The sequence below is a fragment of the Scleropages formosus genome, chromosome 6, assembly GCF_900964775.1.
Source record: "Scleropages formosus chromosome 6, fSclFor1.1, whole genome shotgun sequence".
Lineage (NCBI taxonomy): Eukaryota > Metazoa > Chordata > Actinopteri > Osteoglossiformes > Osteoglossidae > Scleropages > Scleropages formosus.
In genome coordinates, this window is record NC_041811.1 from 21923808 (window position 1) to 21936684 (window position 12877).

Sequence of the window (12877 nt, forward strand, 5' to 3'; positions counted from 1 at the left end):
AGGCAAGTAATGCCACCCTGTTGACTTAGGTGCTCCTGGAACATGAAGAGGGGAAGTAGATAGTCTCTAGAAAGGTGTTGCCTGTTCACCTCTTGCATGTGAGAGGCCTGGTTTTGACTCCCAACTTGAATGCGAAAACTGCCCCTCGGCACCAGTAGCATTGGTAGTTCAGTGGTAGAATTCTCGCTTCCCATGCGAGAGGCCTGGGTTCGATTCCCAGCCAATGCAAGTAAAGTCATGCCACTCTGTTGAGTTAGCCGCTCTTGGGAACATCAAGAGGGGCAGTAGATAGTTTCTGGAAAACTGCTAGTGGTTCACTGGTAGACTTACTGCCTCCCATGCGAGAGGCCTGGGTTCGATTCCCCACTGATGCAATCTGCATATTTTACCAACTTCAGCTGTCCGGACCTAAGAACTCGAATCAAAAAACTCGGTGGCGTCTAGCGAAGCATTGGTGGTTCAGTGGTAGAATTCTCGCTTGCCATGCGAGAGGCCTGGGTTCGATTCCCAGCCAATGCAAGGCAAGTAATGCCACCTCGTTGACTTAGGTGCTCCTGGGAACATAAAGAGGGGAAGTAGATAGTCTCTAGAAAGGTGTTGCCTGTTCACTTCTTGCATGTGAGAGGCCTGGTTTTGACTCCCAACTTGAATGCGAAAACTGCCCCTCGGTACCAGTAGCATTGGTAGTTCAGTGGTAGAATTCTCGCTTCCCATGCGAGAGGCCTGGGTTCGATTCCCAGCCAATGCAAGTAAAGTCATGCCACTCTGTTGAGTTAGCCGCTCTTGGGAACATCAAGAGGGGCAGTAGATAGTTTCTGGAAAACTGCTAGTGGTTCACTGTACTTACTGCCTCCCATGCGAGAGGCCTGGGTTCGATTCCCCACTGATGCAATCTGCATATTTTACCAACTTCAGCTGTCCGGACCTAAGAACTCGAATCAAAAAACTCGGTGGCGTCTGGCGAAGCATTGGTGGTTCAGTGGTAGAATTCTCGCTTGCCATGCGAGAGGCCTGGGTTCGATTCCCAGCCAATGCAAGGCAAGTAATGCCACCCTCGTTGACTTAGGTGCTCCTGGGAACATGAAGAGGGGAAGTAGATAGTCTCTAGAAAGGTGTTGCCTGTTCACCTCTTGCATGTGAGAGGCCTGGTTTTGACTCCCAACTTGAATGCGAAAACTGCCCCTCGGCACCAGTAGCATTGGTAGTTCAGTGGTAGAATTCTCGCTTCCCATGCGAGAGGCCTGGGTTCGATTCCCAGCCAATGCAAGGAAAGTCATGCCACTCTGTTGAGTTAGCCGCTCTTGGGAACATCAAGAGGGGCAGTAGATAGTTTCTGGAAAACTGCTAGTGGTTCACTGGTAGACTTACTGCCTCCCATGCGAGAGGCCTGGGTTCGATTCCCCACTGATGCAATCTGCATATTTTACCAACTTCAGCTGTCTGGACCTAAGAACTCGAATCAAAAAACTCGGTGGCGTCTGGCGAAGCATTGGTGGTTCAGTGGTAGAATTCTCGCTTGCCATGCGAGAGGCCTGGGTTCGATTCCCAGCCAATGCAAGGCAAGTAATGCCACCCTGTTGACTTAGGTGCTCCTGGGAACATGAAGAGGGGAAGTAGATAGTCTCTAGAAAGGTGTTGCCTGTTCACTTCTTGCATGTGAGAGGCCTGGTTTTGACTCCCAACTTGAATGCGAAAACTGCCCCTCGGCACCAGTAGCATTGGTAGTTCAGTGGTAGAATTCTCGCTTCCCATGCGAGAGGCCTGGGTTCGATTCCCAGCCAATGCAAGTAAAGTCATGCCACTCTGTTGAGTTAGCCGCTCTTGGGAACATCAAGAGGGGCAGTAGATAGCTTCTGGAAAACTGCTAGTGGTTCACTGGTAGACTTACTGCCTCCCATGCGAGAGGCCTGGGTTCGATTCCCCACTGATGCAATCTGCATATTTTACCAACTTCAGCTGTCTGGACCTAAGAACTCGAATCAAAAAACTCGGTGGCGTCTAGCGAAGCATTGGTGGTTCAGTGGTAGAATTCTCGCTTGCCATGCGAGAGGCCTGGGTTCGATTCCCAGCCAATGCAAGGCAAGTAATGCCACCTCGTTGACTTAGGTGCTCCTGGGAACATGAAGAGGGGAAGTAGATAGTCTCTAGAAAGGTGTTGCCTGTTCACTTCTTGCATGTGAGAGGCCTGGTTTTGACTCCCAACTTGAATGCGAAAACTGCCCCTTGGCACCAGTAGCATTGGTAGTTCAGTGGTAGAATTCTCGCTTCCCATGCGAGAGGCCTGGGTTCGATTCCCAGCCAATGCAAGTAAAGTCATGCCACTCTGTTGAGTTAGCCGCTCTTGGGAACATCAAGAGGGGCAGTAGATAGTTTCTGCAAAACTGCTAGTGGTTCACTGGTAGACTTACTGCCTCCCATGCGAGAGGCCTGGGTTCGATTCCCCACTGATGCAATCTGCATATTTTACCAACTTCAGCTGTCCGGACCTAAGAACTCGAATCAAAAAACTCGGTGGCGTCTAGCGAAGCATTGGTGGTTCAGTGGTAGAATTCTCGCTTGCCATGCGAGAGGCCTGGGTTCGATTCCCAGCCAATGCAAGGCAAGTAATGCCACCCTCGTTGACTTAGGTGCTCCTGGGAACATGAAGAGGGGAAGTAGATAGTCTCTAGAAAGGTGTTGCCTGTTCACTTCTTGCATGTGAGAGGCCTGGTTTTGACTCCCAACTTGAATGCGAAAACTGCCCCTCGGTACCAGTAGCATTGGTAGTTCAGTGGTAGAATTCTCGCTTCCCATGCGAGAGGCCTGGGTTCGATTCCCAGCCAATGCAAGTAAAGTCATGCCACTCTGTTGAGTTAGCCGCTCTTGGGAACATCAAGAGGGGCAGTAGATAGTTTCTGGAAAACTGCTAGTGGTTCACTGGTAGACTTACTGCCTCCCATGCGAGAGGCCTGGGTTCGATTCCCCACTGATGCAATCTGCATATTTTACCAACTTCAGCTGTCCGGACCTAAGAACTCGAATCAAAAAACTCGGTGGTGTCTAGCGAAGCATTGGTGGTTCAGTGGTAGAATTCTCGCTTGCCATGCGAGAGGCCTGGGTTCGATTCCCAGCCAATGCAAGGCAAGTAATGCCACCTCGTTGACTTAGGTGCTCCTGGGAACATGAAGAGGGGAAGTAGATAGTCTCTAGAAAGGTGTTGCCTGTTCACTTCTTGCATGTGAGAGGCCTGGTTTTGACTCCCAACTTGAATGCGAAAACTGCCCCTTGGCACCAGTAGCATTGGTGGTTCAGTGGTAGAATTCTCGCTTCCCATGCGAGAGGCCTGGGTTCGATTCCCAGCCAATGCAAGTAAAGTCATGCCACTCTGTTGAGTTAGCCGCTCTTGGGAACATCAAGAGGGGCAGTAGATAGTTTCTGGAAAACTGCTAGTGGTTCACTGGTAGACTTACTGCCTCCCATGCGAGAGGCCTGGGTTCGATTCCCCACTGATGCAATCTGCATATTTTACCAACTTCAGCTGTCCGGACCTAAGAACTCGAATCAAAAAACTCGGTGGCGTCTAGCGAAGCATTGGTGGTTCAGTGGTAGAATTCTCGCTTGCCATGCGAGAGGCCTGGGTTCGATTCCCAGCCAATGCAAGGCAAGTAATGCCACCCTCGTTGACTTAGGTGCTCCTGGGAACATGAAGAGGGGAAGTAGATAGTCTCTAGAAAGGTGTTGCCTGTTCACCTCTTGCATGTGAGAGGCCTGGTTTTGACTCCCAACTTGAATGCGAAAACTGCCCCTCGGCACCAGTAGCATTGGTAGTTCAGTGGTAGAATTCTCGCTTCCCATGCGAGAGGCCTGGGTTCGATTCCCAGCCAATGCAAGTAAAGTCATGCCACTCTGTTGAGTTAGCCGCTCTTGGGAACATCAAGAGGGGCAGTAGATAGTTTCTGGAAAACTGCTAGTGGTTCACTGGTAGACTTACTGCCTCCCATGCGAGAGGCCTGGGTTCGATTCCCCACTGATGCAATCTGCATATTTTACCAACTTCAGCTGTCCGGACCTAAGAACTCGAATCAAAAAACTCGGTGGCGTCTAGCGAAGCATTGGTGGTTCAGTGGTAGAATTCTCGCTTGCCATGCGAGAGGCCTGGGTTCGATTCCCAGCCAATGCAAGGCAAGTAATGCCACCTCGTTGACTTAGGTGCTCCTGGGAACATGAAGAGGGGAAGTAGATAGTCTCTAGAAAGGTGTTGCCTGTTCACTTCTTGCATGTGAGAGGCCTGGTTTTGACTCCCAACTTGAATGCGAAAACTGCCCCTCGGCACCAGTAGCATTGGTGGTTCAGTGGTAGAATTCTCGCTTCCCATGCGAGAGGCCTGGGTTCGATTCCCAGCCAATGCAAGTAAAGTCATGCCACTCTGTTGAGTTAGCCGCTCTTGGGAACATCAAGAGGGGCAGTAGATAGTTTCTGGAAAACTGCTAGTGGTTCACTGGTAGACTTACTGCCTCCCATGCGAGCAGGCCTGGGTTCGATTCCCCACTGATGCAATCTGCATATTTTACCAACTTCAGCTGTCCGGACCTAAGAACTCGAATCAAAAAACTCGGTGGCGTCTAGCGAAGCATTGGTGGTTCAGTGGTAGAATTCTCGCTTGCCATGCGAGAGGCCTGGGTTCGATTCCCAGCCAATGCAAGGCAAGTAATGCCACCTCGTTGACTTAGGTGCTCCTGGGAACATGAAGAGGGGAAGTAGATAGTCTCTAGAAAGGTGTTGCCTGTTCACTTCTTGCATGTGAGAGGCCTGGTTTTGACTCCCAACTTGAATGCGAAAACTGCCCCTCGGCACCAGTAGCATTGGTAGTTCAGTGGTAGAATTCTCGCTTCCCATGCGAGAGGCCTGGGTTCGATTCCCAGCCAATGCAAGTAAAGTCATGCCACTCTGTTGAGTTAGCCGCTCTTGGGAACATCAAGAGGGGCAGTAGATAGTTTCTGGAAAACTGCTAGTGGTTCACTGGTAGACTTACTGCCTCCCATGCGAGAGGCCTGGGTTCGATTCCCCACTGATGCAATCTGCATATTTTACCAACTTCAGCTGTCCGGACCTAAGAACTCGAATCAAAAAACTCGGTGGCGTCTAGCGAAGCATTGGTGGTTCAGTGGTAGAATTCTCGCTTGCCATGCGAGAGGCCTGGGTTCGATTCCCAGCCAATGCAAGGCAAGTAATGCCACCTCGTTGACTTAGGTGCTCCTGGGAACATGAAGAGGGGAAGTAGATAGTCTCTAGAAAGGTGTTGCCTGTTCACTTCTTGCATGTGAGAGGCCTGGTTTTGACTCCCAACTTGAATGCGAAAACTGCCTCGCGGCACCAGTAGCATTGGTGGTTCAGTGGTAGAATTCTCGCTTCCCATGCGAGAGGCCTGGGTTCGATTCCCAGCCAATGCAAGTAAAGTCATGCCACTCTGTTGAGTTAGCCGCTCTTGGGAACATCAAGAGGGGCAGTAGATAGTTTCTGCAAAACTGCTAGTGGTTCACTGGTAGACTTACTGCCTCCCATGCGAGAGGCCTGGGTTCGATTCCCCACTGATGCAATCTGCATATTTTACCAACTTCAGCTGTCCGGACCTAAGAACTCGAATCAAAAAACTCGGTGGCGTCTAGCGAAGCATTGGTGGTTCAGTGGTAGAATTCTCGCTTGCCATGCGAGAGGCCTGGGTTCGATTCCCAGCCAATGCAAGGCAAGTAATGCCACCTCGTTGACTTAGGTGCTCCTGGGAACATGAAGAGGGGAAGTAGATAGTCTCTAGAAAGGTGTTGCCTGTTCACTTCTTGCATGTGAGAGGCCTGGTTTTGACTCCCAACTTGAATGCGAAAACTGCCCCTCGGCACCAGTAGCATTGGTGGTTCAGTGGTAGAATTCTCGCTTCCCATGCGAGAGGCCTGGGTTCGATTCCCAGCCAATGCAAGTAAAGTCATGCCACTCTGTTGAGTTAGCCGCTCTTGGGAACATCAAGAGGGGCAGTAGATAGTTTCTGGAAAACTGCTAGTGGTTCACTGGTAGACTTACTGCCTCCCATGCGAGAGGCCTGGGTTTGATTCCCCACTGATGCAATCTGCATATTTTACCAACTTCAGCTGTCCGGACCTAAGAACTCGAATCAAAAAACTCGGTGGCGTCTAGCGAAGCATTGGTGGTTCAGTGGTAGAATTCTCGCTTGCCATGCGAGAGGCCTGGGTTCGATTCCCAGCCAATGCAAGGCAAGTAATGCCACCTCGTTGACTTAGGTGCTCCTGGGAACATGAAGAGGGGAAGTAGATAGTCTCTAGAAAGGTGTTGCCTGTTCACTTCTTGCATGTGAGAGGCCTGGTTTTGACTCCCAACTTGAATGCGAAAACTGCCCCTCAGCACCAGTAGCATTGGTAGTTCAGTGGTAGAATTCTCGCTTCCCATGCGAGAGGCCTGGGTTCGATTCCCAGCCAATGCAAGTAAAGTCATGCCACTCCGTTGAGTTAGCCGCTCTTGGGAACATCAAGAGGGGCAGTAGATAGTTTCTGGAAAACTGCTAGTGGTTCACTGGTAGACTTACTGCCTCCCATGCGAGAGGCCTGGGTTCGATTCCCCACTGATGCAATCTGCATATTTTACCAACTTCAGCTGTCTGGACCTAAGAACTCGAATCAAAAAACTCGGTGGCATCTAGCAAAGCATTGGTGGTTCAGTGGTAGAATTCTCGCTTGCCATGCGAGAGGCCTGGGTTCGATTCCCAGCCAATGCAAGGCAAGTAATGCCACCTCGTTGACTTAGGTGCTCCTGGGAACATGAAGAGGGGAAGTAGATAGTCTCTAGAAAGGTGTTGCCTGTTCACTTCTTGCATGTGAGAGGCCTGGTTTTGACTCCCAACTTGAATGCGAAAACTGCCCCTCGGTACCAGTAGCATTGGTAGTTCAGTGGTAGAATTCTCGCTTCCCATGCGAGAGGCCTGGGTTCGATTCCCAGCCAATGCAAGGAAAGTAATGCCACTCTGTTGAGTTAGCCGCTCTTGGGAACATCAAGAGGGGCAGTAGATAGTTTCTGGAAAGTGGTTCACTGGTAGACTTACTGCCTCCCATGTGAGCAGGCCTGGGTTCGATTCCCCACTGATGCAATCTGCATATTTTACCAACTTCAGCTGTCTGGACCTAAGAACTCGAATCAAAAAACTCGGTGGCGTCTAGCGAAGCATTGGTGGTTCAGTGGTAGAATTCTCGCTTGCCATGCGAGAGGCCTGGGTTCGATTCCCAGCCAATGCAAGGCAAGTAATGCCACCCTGTTGACTTAGGTGCTCCTGGGAACATGAAGAGGGGAAGTAGATAGTCTCTAGAAAGGTGTTGCCTGTTCACTTCTTGCATGTGAGAGGCCTGGTTTTGACTCCCAACTTGAATGCGAAAACTGCCCCTCGGCACCAGTAGCATTGGTAGTTCAGTGGTAGAATTCTCGCTTCCCATGCGAGAGGCCTGGGTTCGATTCCCAGCCAATGCAAGTAAAGTCATGCCACTCCGTTGAGTTAGCCGCTCTTGGGAACATCAAGAGGGGCAGTAGATAGTTTCTGGAAAACTGCTAGTGGTTCACTGGTAGACTTACTGCCTCCCATGCTGAGCAGGCCTGGGTTCGATTCCCCACTGATGCAATCTGCATATTTTACCAACTTCAGCTGTCTGGACCTAAGAACTCGAATCAAAAAACTCGGTGGCGTCTAGCGAAGCATTGGTGGTTCAGTGGTAGAATTCTCGCTTGCCATGCGAGAGGCCTGGGTTCGATTCCCAGCCAATGCAAGGCAAGTAATGCCACCCTGTTGACTTAGGTGCTCCTGGGAACATGAAGAGGGGAAGTAGATAGTCTCTAGAAAGGTGTTGCCTGTTCACTTCTTGCATGTGAGAGGCCTGGTTTTGACTCCCAACTTGAATGCGAAAACTGCCCCTTGGCACCAGTAGCATTGGTAGTTCAGTGGTAGAATTCTCGCTTCCCATGCGAGAGGCCTGGGTTCGATTCCCAGCCAATGCAAGTAAAGTCATGCCACTCTGTTGAGTTAGCCGCTCTTGGGAACATCAAGAGGGGCAGTAGATAGTTTCTGGAAAACTGCTAGTGGTTCACTGGTAGACTTACTGCCTCCCATGCGAGCAGGCCTGGGTTCGATTCCCCACTGATGCAATCTGCATATTTTACCAACTTCAGCTGTCCGGACCTAAGAACTCGAATCAAAAAACTCGGTGGCGTCTAGCGAAGCATTGGTGGTTCAGTGGTAGAATTCTCGCTTGCCATGCGAGAGGCCTGGGTTCGATTCCCAGCCAATGCAAGGCAAGTAATGCCACCTCGTTGACTTAGGTGCTCCTGGGAACATGAAGAGGGGAAGTAGATAGTCTCTAGAAAGGTGTTGCCTGTTCACTTCTTGCATGTGAGAGGCCTGGTTTTGACTCCCAACTTGAATGCGAAAACTGCCCCTCGGCACCAGTAGCATTGGTGGTTCAGTGGTAGAATTCTCGCTTCCCATGCGAGAGGCCTGGGTTCGATTCCCAGCCAATGCAAGTAAAGTCATGCCACTCTGTTGAGTTAGCCGCTCTTGGGAACATCAAGAGGGGCAGTAGATAGTTTCTGGAAAACTGCTAGTGGTTCACTGGTAGACTTACTGCCTCCCATGCGAGCAGGCCTGGGTTCGATTCCCCACTGATGCAATCTGCATATTTTACCAACTTCAGCTGTCCGGACCTAAGAACTCGAATCAAAAAACTCGGTGGCGTCTAGCGAAGCATTGGTGGTTCAGTGGTAGAATTCTCGCTTGCCATGCGAGAGGCCTGGGTTCGATTCCCAGCCAATGCAAGGCAAGTAATGCCACCCTCGTTGACTTAGGTGCTCCTGGGAACATGAAGAGGGGAAGTAGATAGTCTCTAGAAAGGTGTTGCCTGTTCACTTCTTGCATGTGAGAGGCCTGGTTTTGACTCCCAACTTGAATGCGAAAACTGCCCCTCGGCACCAGTAGCATTGGTAGTTCAGTGGTAGAATTCTCGCTTCCCATGCGAGAGGCCTGGGTTCGATTCCCAGCCAATGCAAGTAAAGTCATGCCACTCTGTTGAGTTAGCCGCTCTTGGGAACATCAAGAGGGGCAGTAGATAGTTTCTGGAAAACTGCTAGTGGTTCACTGGTAGACTTACTGCCTCCCATGCGAGAGGCCTGGGTTCGATTCCCCACTGATGCAATCTGCATATTTTACCAACTTCAGCTGTCCGGACCTAAGAACTCGAATCAAAAAACTCGGTGGCGTCTAGCGAAGCATTGGTGGTTCAGTGGTAGAATTCTCGCTTGCCATGCGAGAGGCCTGGGTTCGATTCCCAGCCAATGCAAGGCAAGTAATGCCACCTCGTTGACTTAGGTGCTCCTGGGAACATGAAGAGGGGAAGTAGATAGTCTCTAGAAAGGTGTTGCCTGTTCACTTCTTGCATGTGAGAGGCCTGGTTTTGACTCCCAACTTGAATGCGAAAACTGCCCCTCGGTACCAGTAGCATTGGTAGTTCAGTGGTAGAATTCTCGCTTCCCATGCGAGAGGCCTGGGTTCGATTCCCAGCCAATGCAAGTAAAGTCATGCCACTCTGTTGAGTTAGCCGCTCTTGGGAACATCAAGAGGGGCAGTAGATAGTTTCTGGAAAACTGGTAGACTTACTGCCTCCCATGCGAGAGGCCTGGGTTCGATTCCCCACTGATGCAATCTGCATATTTTACCAACTTCAGCTGTCCGGACCTAAGAACTCGAATCAAAAAACTCGGTGGTGTCTAGCGAAGCATTGGTGGTTCAGTGGTAGAATTCTCGCTTGCCATGCGAGAGGCCTGGGTTCGATTCCCAGCCAATGCAAGGCAAGTAATGCCACCTCGTTGACTTAGGTGCTCCTGGGAACATGAAGAGGGGAAGTAGATAGTCTCTAGAAAGGTGTTGCCTGTTCACTTCTTGCATGTGAGAGGCCTGGTTTTGACTCCCAACTTGAATGCGAAAACTGCCCCTCGGCACCAGTAGCATTGGTAGTTCAGTGGTAGAATTCTCGCTTCCCATGCGAGAGGCCTGGGTTCGATTCCCAGCCAATGCAAGTAAAGTCATGCCACTCTGTTGAGTTAGCCGCTCTTGGGAACATCAAGAGGGGCAGTAGATAGTTTCTGGAAAACTGCTAGTGGTTCACTGGTAGACTTACTGCCTCCCATGCGAGCAGGCCTGGGTTCGATTCCCCACTGATGCAATCTGCATATTTTACCAACTTCAGCTGTCCGGACCTAAGAAGTCGAATCAAAAAACTCGGTGGCGTCTAGCGAAGCATTGGTGGTTCAGTGGTAGAATTCTCGCTTGCCATGCGAGAGGCCTGGGTTCGATTCCCAGCCAATGCAAGGCAAGTAATGCCACTCTGTTGACTTAGGTGCTCCTGGGAACATGAAGAGGGGAAGTAGATAGTCTCTAGAAAGGTGTTACCTGTTCACTTCTTGCATGTGAGAGGCCTGGTTTTGACTCCCAACTTGAATGCGAAAACTGCCCCTCGGCACCAGTAGCATTGGTAGTTCAGTGGTAGAATTCTCGCTTCCCATGCGAGAGGCCTGGGTTCGATTCCCAGCCAATGCAAGTAAAGTCATGCCACTCCGTTGAGTTAGCCGCTCTTGGGAACATCAAGAGGGGCAGTAGATAGTTTCTGGAAAACTGCTAGTGGTTCACTGGTAGACTTACTGCCTCCCATGTGAGCAGCCTGGGTTCGATTCCCCACTGATGCAATCTGCATATTTTACCAACTTCAGCTGTCTGGACCTAAGAACTCGAATCAAAAAACTCGGTGGCGTCTAGCGAAGCATTGGTGGTTCAGTGGTAGAATTCTCGCTTGCCATGCGAGAGGCCTGGGTTCGATTCCCAGCCAATGCAAGGCAAGTAATGCCACCTCGTTGACTTAGGTGCTCCTGGGAACATGAAGAGGGGAAGTAGATAGTCTCTAGAAAGGTGTTGCCTGTTCACTTCTTGCATGTGAGAGGCCTGGTTTTGACTCCCAACTTGAATGCGAAAACTGCCCCTCGGCACCAGTAGCATTGGTAGTTCAGTGGTAGAATTCTCGCTTCCCATGCGAGAGGCCTGGGTTCGATTCCCAGCCAATGCAAGTAAAGTCATGCCACTCTGTTGAGTTAGCCGCTCTTGGGAACATCAAGAGGGGCAGTAGATAGTTTCTGGAAAACTGCTAGTGGTTCACTGGTAGACTTACTGCCTCCCATGCGAGCAGGCCTGGGTTCGATTCCCCACTGATGCAATCTGCATATTTTACCAACTTCAGCTGTCTGGACCTAAGAACTCGAATCAAAAAACTCGGTGGCGTCTAGCGAAGCATTGGTGGTTCAGTGGTAGAATTCTCGCTTGCCATGCGAGAGGCCTGGGTTCGATTCCCAGCCAATGCAAGGCAAGTAATGCCACCTCGTTGACTTAGGTGCTCCTGGGAACATGAAGAGGGGAAGTAGATAGTCTCTAGAAAGGTGTTGCCTGTTCACTTCTTGCATGTGAGAGGCCTGGTTTTGACTCCCAACTTGAATGCGAAAACTGCCCCTCGGCACCAGTAGCATTGGTGGTTCAGTGGTAGAATTCTCGCTTCCCATGCGAGAGGCCTGGGTTCGATTCCCAGCCAATGCAAGTAAAGTCATGCCACTCTGTTGAGTTAGCCGCTCTTGGGAACATCAAGAGGGGCAGTAGATAGTTTCCGGAAAACTGCTAGTGGTTCACTGGTAGACTTACTGCCTCCCATGCGAGAGGCCTGGGTTCGATTCCCCACTGATGCAATCTGCATATTTTACCAACTTCAGCTGTCCGGACCTAAGAACTCGAATCAAAAAACTCGGTGGCGTCTAGCGAAGCATTGGTGGTTCAGTGGTAGAATTCTCGCTTGCCATGCGAGAGGCCTGGGTTCGATTCCCAGCCAATGCAAGGCAAGTAATGCCACCTCGTTGACTTAGGTGCACCTGGGAACATGAAGAGGGGAAGTAGATAGTCTCTAGAAAGGTGTTGCCTGTTCACTTCTTGCATGTGAGAGGCCTGGTTTTGACTCCCAACTTGAATGCGAAAACTGCCCCTCGGCACCAGTAGCATTGGTAGTTCAGTGGTAGAATTCTCGCTTCCCATGCGAGAGGCCTGGGTTCGATTCCCAGCCAATGCAAGTAAAGTCATGCCACTCTGTTGAGTTAGCCGCTCTTGGGAACATCAAGAGGGGCAGTAGATAGTTTCCTGGAAAACTGCTAGTGGTTCACTGGTAGACTTACTGCCTCCCATGCGAGAGGCCTGGGTTCGATTCCCCACTGATGCAATCTGCATATTTTACCAACTTCAGCTGTCTGGACCTAAGAACTCGAATCAAAAAACTCGGTGGCGTCTAGCGAAGCATTGGTAGTTCAGTGGTAGAATTCTCGCTTGCCATGCGAGAGGCCTGGGTTCGATTCCCAGCCAATGCAAGGCAAGTAATGCCACCTCGTTGACTTAGGTGCTCCTGGGAACATGAAGAGGGGAAGTAGATAGTCTCTGGAAAGGTGTTGCCTGTTCACTTCTTGCATGTGAGAGGCCTGGTTTTGACTCCCAACTTGAATGCGAAAACTGCCCCTCGGCACCAGTAGCATTGGTAGTTCAGTGGTAGAATTCTCGCTTACCATGCGAGAGGCCTGGGTTCGATTCCCAGCCAATGCAAGTAAAGTCATGCCACTCTGTTGAGTTAGCCGCTCTTGGGAACATCAAGAGGGGCAGTAGATAGTTTCTGGAAAACTGCTAGTGGTTCACTGGTAGACTTACTGCCTCCCATGCGAGAGGCCTGGGTTCGATTCCCCACTGATGCAATCTGCATATTTTACCAACTTCAGCTGTCCGGAC

At 50.5% G+C, this 12877-nt stretch overlaps 49 non-coding genes across 49 annotated transcripts; all 49 read left to right on the forward strand.

Moving 5' to 3' along the window:
• Positions 1 to 157: 157 nt before the first annotated feature.
• On the forward strand, positions 158 to 228 carry trnag-ccc (transfer RNA glycine (anticodon CCC)). The gene has a single exon. It is a non-coding gene; the product is annotated as a tRNA-Gly (tRNA).
• Positions 229 to 448: 220 nt separating this feature from the next.
• On the forward strand, positions 449 to 519 carry trnag-gcc (transfer RNA glycine (anticodon GCC)). Its single transcript has one exon. It is a non-coding gene; the product is annotated as a tRNA-Gly (tRNA).
• Positions 520 to 677: 158 nt separating this feature from the next.
• trnag-ccc (transfer RNA glycine (anticodon CCC)) lies at positions 678 to 748 on the forward strand. The gene has a single exon. It is a non-coding gene; the product is annotated as a tRNA-Gly (tRNA).
• Positions 749 to 965: 217 nt separating this feature from the next.
• On the forward strand, positions 966 to 1036 carry trnag-gcc (transfer RNA glycine (anticodon GCC)). The gene has a single exon. It is a non-coding gene; the product is annotated as a tRNA-Gly (tRNA).
• Positions 1037 to 1195: 159 nt separating this feature from the next.
• Positions 1196 to 1266, forward strand: trnag-ccc (transfer RNA glycine (anticodon CCC)). Its single transcript has one exon. It is a non-coding gene; the product is annotated as a tRNA-Gly (tRNA).
• A 220-nt stretch (positions 1267 to 1486) lies between these two features.
• Positions 1487 to 1557, forward strand: trnag-gcc (transfer RNA glycine (anticodon GCC)). Its single transcript has one exon. It is a non-coding gene; the product is annotated as a tRNA-Gly (tRNA).
• Positions 1558 to 1715: 158 nt separating this feature from the next.
• On the forward strand, positions 1716 to 1786 carry trnag-ccc (transfer RNA glycine (anticodon CCC)). The gene has a single exon. It is a non-coding gene; the product is annotated as a tRNA-Gly (tRNA).
• A 220-nt stretch (positions 1787 to 2006) lies between these two features.
• On the forward strand, positions 2007 to 2077 carry trnag-gcc (transfer RNA glycine (anticodon GCC)). Its single transcript has one exon. It is a non-coding gene; the product is annotated as a tRNA-Gly (tRNA).
• Positions 2078 to 2235: 158 nt separating this feature from the next.
• trnag-ccc (transfer RNA glycine (anticodon CCC)) lies at positions 2236 to 2306 on the forward strand. The gene has a single exon. It is a non-coding gene; the product is annotated as a tRNA-Gly (tRNA).
• Positions 2307 to 2526: 220 nt separating this feature from the next.
• On the forward strand, positions 2527 to 2597 carry trnag-gcc (transfer RNA glycine (anticodon GCC)). Its single transcript has one exon. It is a non-coding gene; the product is annotated as a tRNA-Gly (tRNA).
• A 159-nt stretch (positions 2598 to 2756) lies between these two features.
• On the forward strand, positions 2757 to 2827 carry trnag-ccc (transfer RNA glycine (anticodon CCC)). Its single transcript has one exon. It is a non-coding gene; the product is annotated as a tRNA-Gly (tRNA).
• A 220-nt stretch (positions 2828 to 3047) lies between these two features.
• trnag-gcc (transfer RNA glycine (anticodon GCC)) lies at positions 3048 to 3118 on the forward strand. Its single transcript has one exon. It is a non-coding gene; the product is annotated as a tRNA-Gly (tRNA).
• Positions 3119 to 3276: 158 nt separating this feature from the next.
• trnag-ccc (transfer RNA glycine (anticodon CCC)) lies at positions 3277 to 3347 on the forward strand. The gene has a single exon. It is a non-coding gene; the product is annotated as a tRNA-Gly (tRNA).
• Positions 3348 to 3567: 220 nt separating this feature from the next.
• Positions 3568 to 3638, forward strand: trnag-gcc (transfer RNA glycine (anticodon GCC)). Its single transcript has one exon. It is a non-coding gene; the product is annotated as a tRNA-Gly (tRNA).
• A 159-nt stretch (positions 3639 to 3797) lies between these two features.
• Positions 3798 to 3868, forward strand: trnag-ccc (transfer RNA glycine (anticodon CCC)). Its single transcript has one exon. It is a non-coding gene; the product is annotated as a tRNA-Gly (tRNA).
• A 220-nt stretch (positions 3869 to 4088) lies between these two features.
• Positions 4089 to 4159, forward strand: trnag-gcc (transfer RNA glycine (anticodon GCC)). Its single transcript has one exon. It is a non-coding gene; the product is annotated as a tRNA-Gly (tRNA).
• A 158-nt stretch (positions 4160 to 4317) lies between these two features.
• trnag-ccc (transfer RNA glycine (anticodon CCC)) lies at positions 4318 to 4388 on the forward strand. Its single transcript has one exon. It is a non-coding gene; the product is annotated as a tRNA-Gly (tRNA).
• Positions 4389 to 4609: 221 nt separating this feature from the next.
• On the forward strand, positions 4610 to 4680 carry trnag-gcc (transfer RNA glycine (anticodon GCC)). Its single transcript has one exon. It is a non-coding gene; the product is annotated as a tRNA-Gly (tRNA).
• A 158-nt stretch (positions 4681 to 4838) lies between these two features.
• On the forward strand, positions 4839 to 4909 carry trnag-ccc (transfer RNA glycine (anticodon CCC)). The gene has a single exon. It is a non-coding gene; the product is annotated as a tRNA-Gly (tRNA).
• A 220-nt stretch (positions 4910 to 5129) lies between these two features.
• trnag-gcc (transfer RNA glycine (anticodon GCC)) lies at positions 5130 to 5200 on the forward strand. The gene has a single exon. It is a non-coding gene; the product is annotated as a tRNA-Gly (tRNA).
• A 158-nt stretch (positions 5201 to 5358) lies between these two features.
• trnag-ccc (transfer RNA glycine (anticodon CCC)) lies at positions 5359 to 5429 on the forward strand. Its single transcript has one exon. It is a non-coding gene; the product is annotated as a tRNA-Gly (tRNA).
• A 220-nt stretch (positions 5430 to 5649) lies between these two features.
• On the forward strand, positions 5650 to 5720 carry trnag-gcc (transfer RNA glycine (anticodon GCC)). The gene has a single exon. It is a non-coding gene; the product is annotated as a tRNA-Gly (tRNA).
• A 158-nt stretch (positions 5721 to 5878) lies between these two features.
• Positions 5879 to 5949, forward strand: trnag-ccc (transfer RNA glycine (anticodon CCC)). The gene has a single exon. It is a non-coding gene; the product is annotated as a tRNA-Gly (tRNA).
• Positions 5950 to 6169: 220 nt separating this feature from the next.
• trnag-gcc (transfer RNA glycine (anticodon GCC)) lies at positions 6170 to 6240 on the forward strand. The gene has a single exon. It is a non-coding gene; the product is annotated as a tRNA-Gly (tRNA).
• Positions 6241 to 6398: 158 nt separating this feature from the next.
• trnag-ccc (transfer RNA glycine (anticodon CCC)) lies at positions 6399 to 6469 on the forward strand. Its single transcript has one exon. It is a non-coding gene; the product is annotated as a tRNA-Gly (tRNA).
• A 220-nt stretch (positions 6470 to 6689) lies between these two features.
• trnag-gcc (transfer RNA glycine (anticodon GCC)) lies at positions 6690 to 6760 on the forward strand. The gene has a single exon. It is a non-coding gene; the product is annotated as a tRNA-Gly (tRNA).
• Positions 6761 to 6918: 158 nt separating this feature from the next.
• On the forward strand, positions 6919 to 6989 carry trnag-ccc (transfer RNA glycine (anticodon CCC)). Its single transcript has one exon. It is a non-coding gene; the product is annotated as a tRNA-Gly (tRNA).
• Positions 6990 to 7203: 214 nt separating this feature from the next.
• On the forward strand, positions 7204 to 7274 carry trnag-gcc (transfer RNA glycine (anticodon GCC)). The gene has a single exon. It is a non-coding gene; the product is annotated as a tRNA-Gly (tRNA).
• Positions 7275 to 7432: 158 nt separating this feature from the next.
• Positions 7433 to 7503, forward strand: trnag-ccc (transfer RNA glycine (anticodon CCC)). Its single transcript has one exon. It is a non-coding gene; the product is annotated as a tRNA-Gly (tRNA).
• Positions 7504 to 7725: 222 nt separating this feature from the next.
• trnag-gcc (transfer RNA glycine (anticodon GCC)) lies at positions 7726 to 7796 on the forward strand. Its single transcript has one exon. It is a non-coding gene; the product is annotated as a tRNA-Gly (tRNA).
• A 158-nt stretch (positions 7797 to 7954) lies between these two features.
• On the forward strand, positions 7955 to 8025 carry trnag-ccc (transfer RNA glycine (anticodon CCC)). The gene has a single exon. It is a non-coding gene; the product is annotated as a tRNA-Gly (tRNA).
• Positions 8026 to 8246: 221 nt separating this feature from the next.
• On the forward strand, positions 8247 to 8317 carry trnag-gcc (transfer RNA glycine (anticodon GCC)). Its single transcript has one exon. It is a non-coding gene; the product is annotated as a tRNA-Gly (tRNA).
• A 158-nt stretch (positions 8318 to 8475) lies between these two features.
• trnag-ccc (transfer RNA glycine (anticodon CCC)) lies at positions 8476 to 8546 on the forward strand. Its single transcript has one exon. It is a non-coding gene; the product is annotated as a tRNA-Gly (tRNA).
• Positions 8547 to 8767: 221 nt separating this feature from the next.
• Positions 8768 to 8838, forward strand: trnag-gcc (transfer RNA glycine (anticodon GCC)). The gene has a single exon. It is a non-coding gene; the product is annotated as a tRNA-Gly (tRNA).
• A 159-nt stretch (positions 8839 to 8997) lies between these two features.
• On the forward strand, positions 8998 to 9068 carry trnag-ccc (transfer RNA glycine (anticodon CCC)). The gene has a single exon. It is a non-coding gene; the product is annotated as a tRNA-Gly (tRNA).
• A 220-nt stretch (positions 9069 to 9288) lies between these two features.
• Positions 9289 to 9359, forward strand: trnag-gcc (transfer RNA glycine (anticodon GCC)). The gene has a single exon. It is a non-coding gene; the product is annotated as a tRNA-Gly (tRNA).
• Positions 9360 to 9517: 158 nt separating this feature from the next.
• On the forward strand, positions 9518 to 9588 carry trnag-ccc (transfer RNA glycine (anticodon CCC)). The gene has a single exon. It is a non-coding gene; the product is annotated as a tRNA-Gly (tRNA).
• Positions 9589 to 9794: 206 nt separating this feature from the next.
• trnag-gcc (transfer RNA glycine (anticodon GCC)) lies at positions 9795 to 9865 on the forward strand. The gene has a single exon. It is a non-coding gene; the product is annotated as a tRNA-Gly (tRNA).
• A 158-nt stretch (positions 9866 to 10023) lies between these two features.
• On the forward strand, positions 10024 to 10094 carry trnag-ccc (transfer RNA glycine (anticodon CCC)). The gene has a single exon. It is a non-coding gene; the product is annotated as a tRNA-Gly (tRNA).
• A 221-nt stretch (positions 10095 to 10315) lies between these two features.
• trnag-gcc (transfer RNA glycine (anticodon GCC)) lies at positions 10316 to 10386 on the forward strand. The gene has a single exon. It is a non-coding gene; the product is annotated as a tRNA-Gly (tRNA).
• Positions 10387 to 10544: 158 nt separating this feature from the next.
• trnag-ccc (transfer RNA glycine (anticodon CCC)) lies at positions 10545 to 10615 on the forward strand. Its single transcript has one exon. It is a non-coding gene; the product is annotated as a tRNA-Gly (tRNA).
• Positions 10616 to 10835: 220 nt separating this feature from the next.
• trnag-gcc (transfer RNA glycine (anticodon GCC)) lies at positions 10836 to 10906 on the forward strand. The gene has a single exon. It is a non-coding gene; the product is annotated as a tRNA-Gly (tRNA).
• A 158-nt stretch (positions 10907 to 11064) lies between these two features.
• Positions 11065 to 11135, forward strand: trnag-ccc (transfer RNA glycine (anticodon CCC)). Its single transcript has one exon. It is a non-coding gene; the product is annotated as a tRNA-Gly (tRNA).
• Positions 11136 to 11356: 221 nt separating this feature from the next.
• Positions 11357 to 11427, forward strand: trnag-gcc (transfer RNA glycine (anticodon GCC)). The gene has a single exon. It is a non-coding gene; the product is annotated as a tRNA-Gly (tRNA).
• A 158-nt stretch (positions 11428 to 11585) lies between these two features.
• Positions 11586 to 11656, forward strand: trnag-ccc (transfer RNA glycine (anticodon CCC)). The gene has a single exon. It is a non-coding gene; the product is annotated as a tRNA-Gly (tRNA).
• A 220-nt stretch (positions 11657 to 11876) lies between these two features.
• trnag-gcc (transfer RNA glycine (anticodon GCC)) lies at positions 11877 to 11947 on the forward strand. Its single transcript has one exon. It is a non-coding gene; the product is annotated as a tRNA-Gly (tRNA).
• Positions 11948 to 12105: 158 nt separating this feature from the next.
• Positions 12106 to 12176, forward strand: trnag-ccc (transfer RNA glycine (anticodon CCC)). Its single transcript has one exon. It is a non-coding gene; the product is annotated as a tRNA-Gly (tRNA).
• A 221-nt stretch (positions 12177 to 12397) lies between these two features.
• trnag-gcc (transfer RNA glycine (anticodon GCC)) lies at positions 12398 to 12468 on the forward strand. Its single transcript has one exon. It is a non-coding gene; the product is annotated as a tRNA-Gly (tRNA).
• Positions 12469 to 12626: 158 nt separating this feature from the next.
• Positions 12627 to 12697, forward strand: trnag-acc (transfer RNA glycine (anticodon ACC)). The gene has a single exon. It is a non-coding gene; the product is annotated as a tRNA-Gly (tRNA).
• The last annotated feature ends 180 nt before the right edge of the window (positions 12698 to 12877 follow it).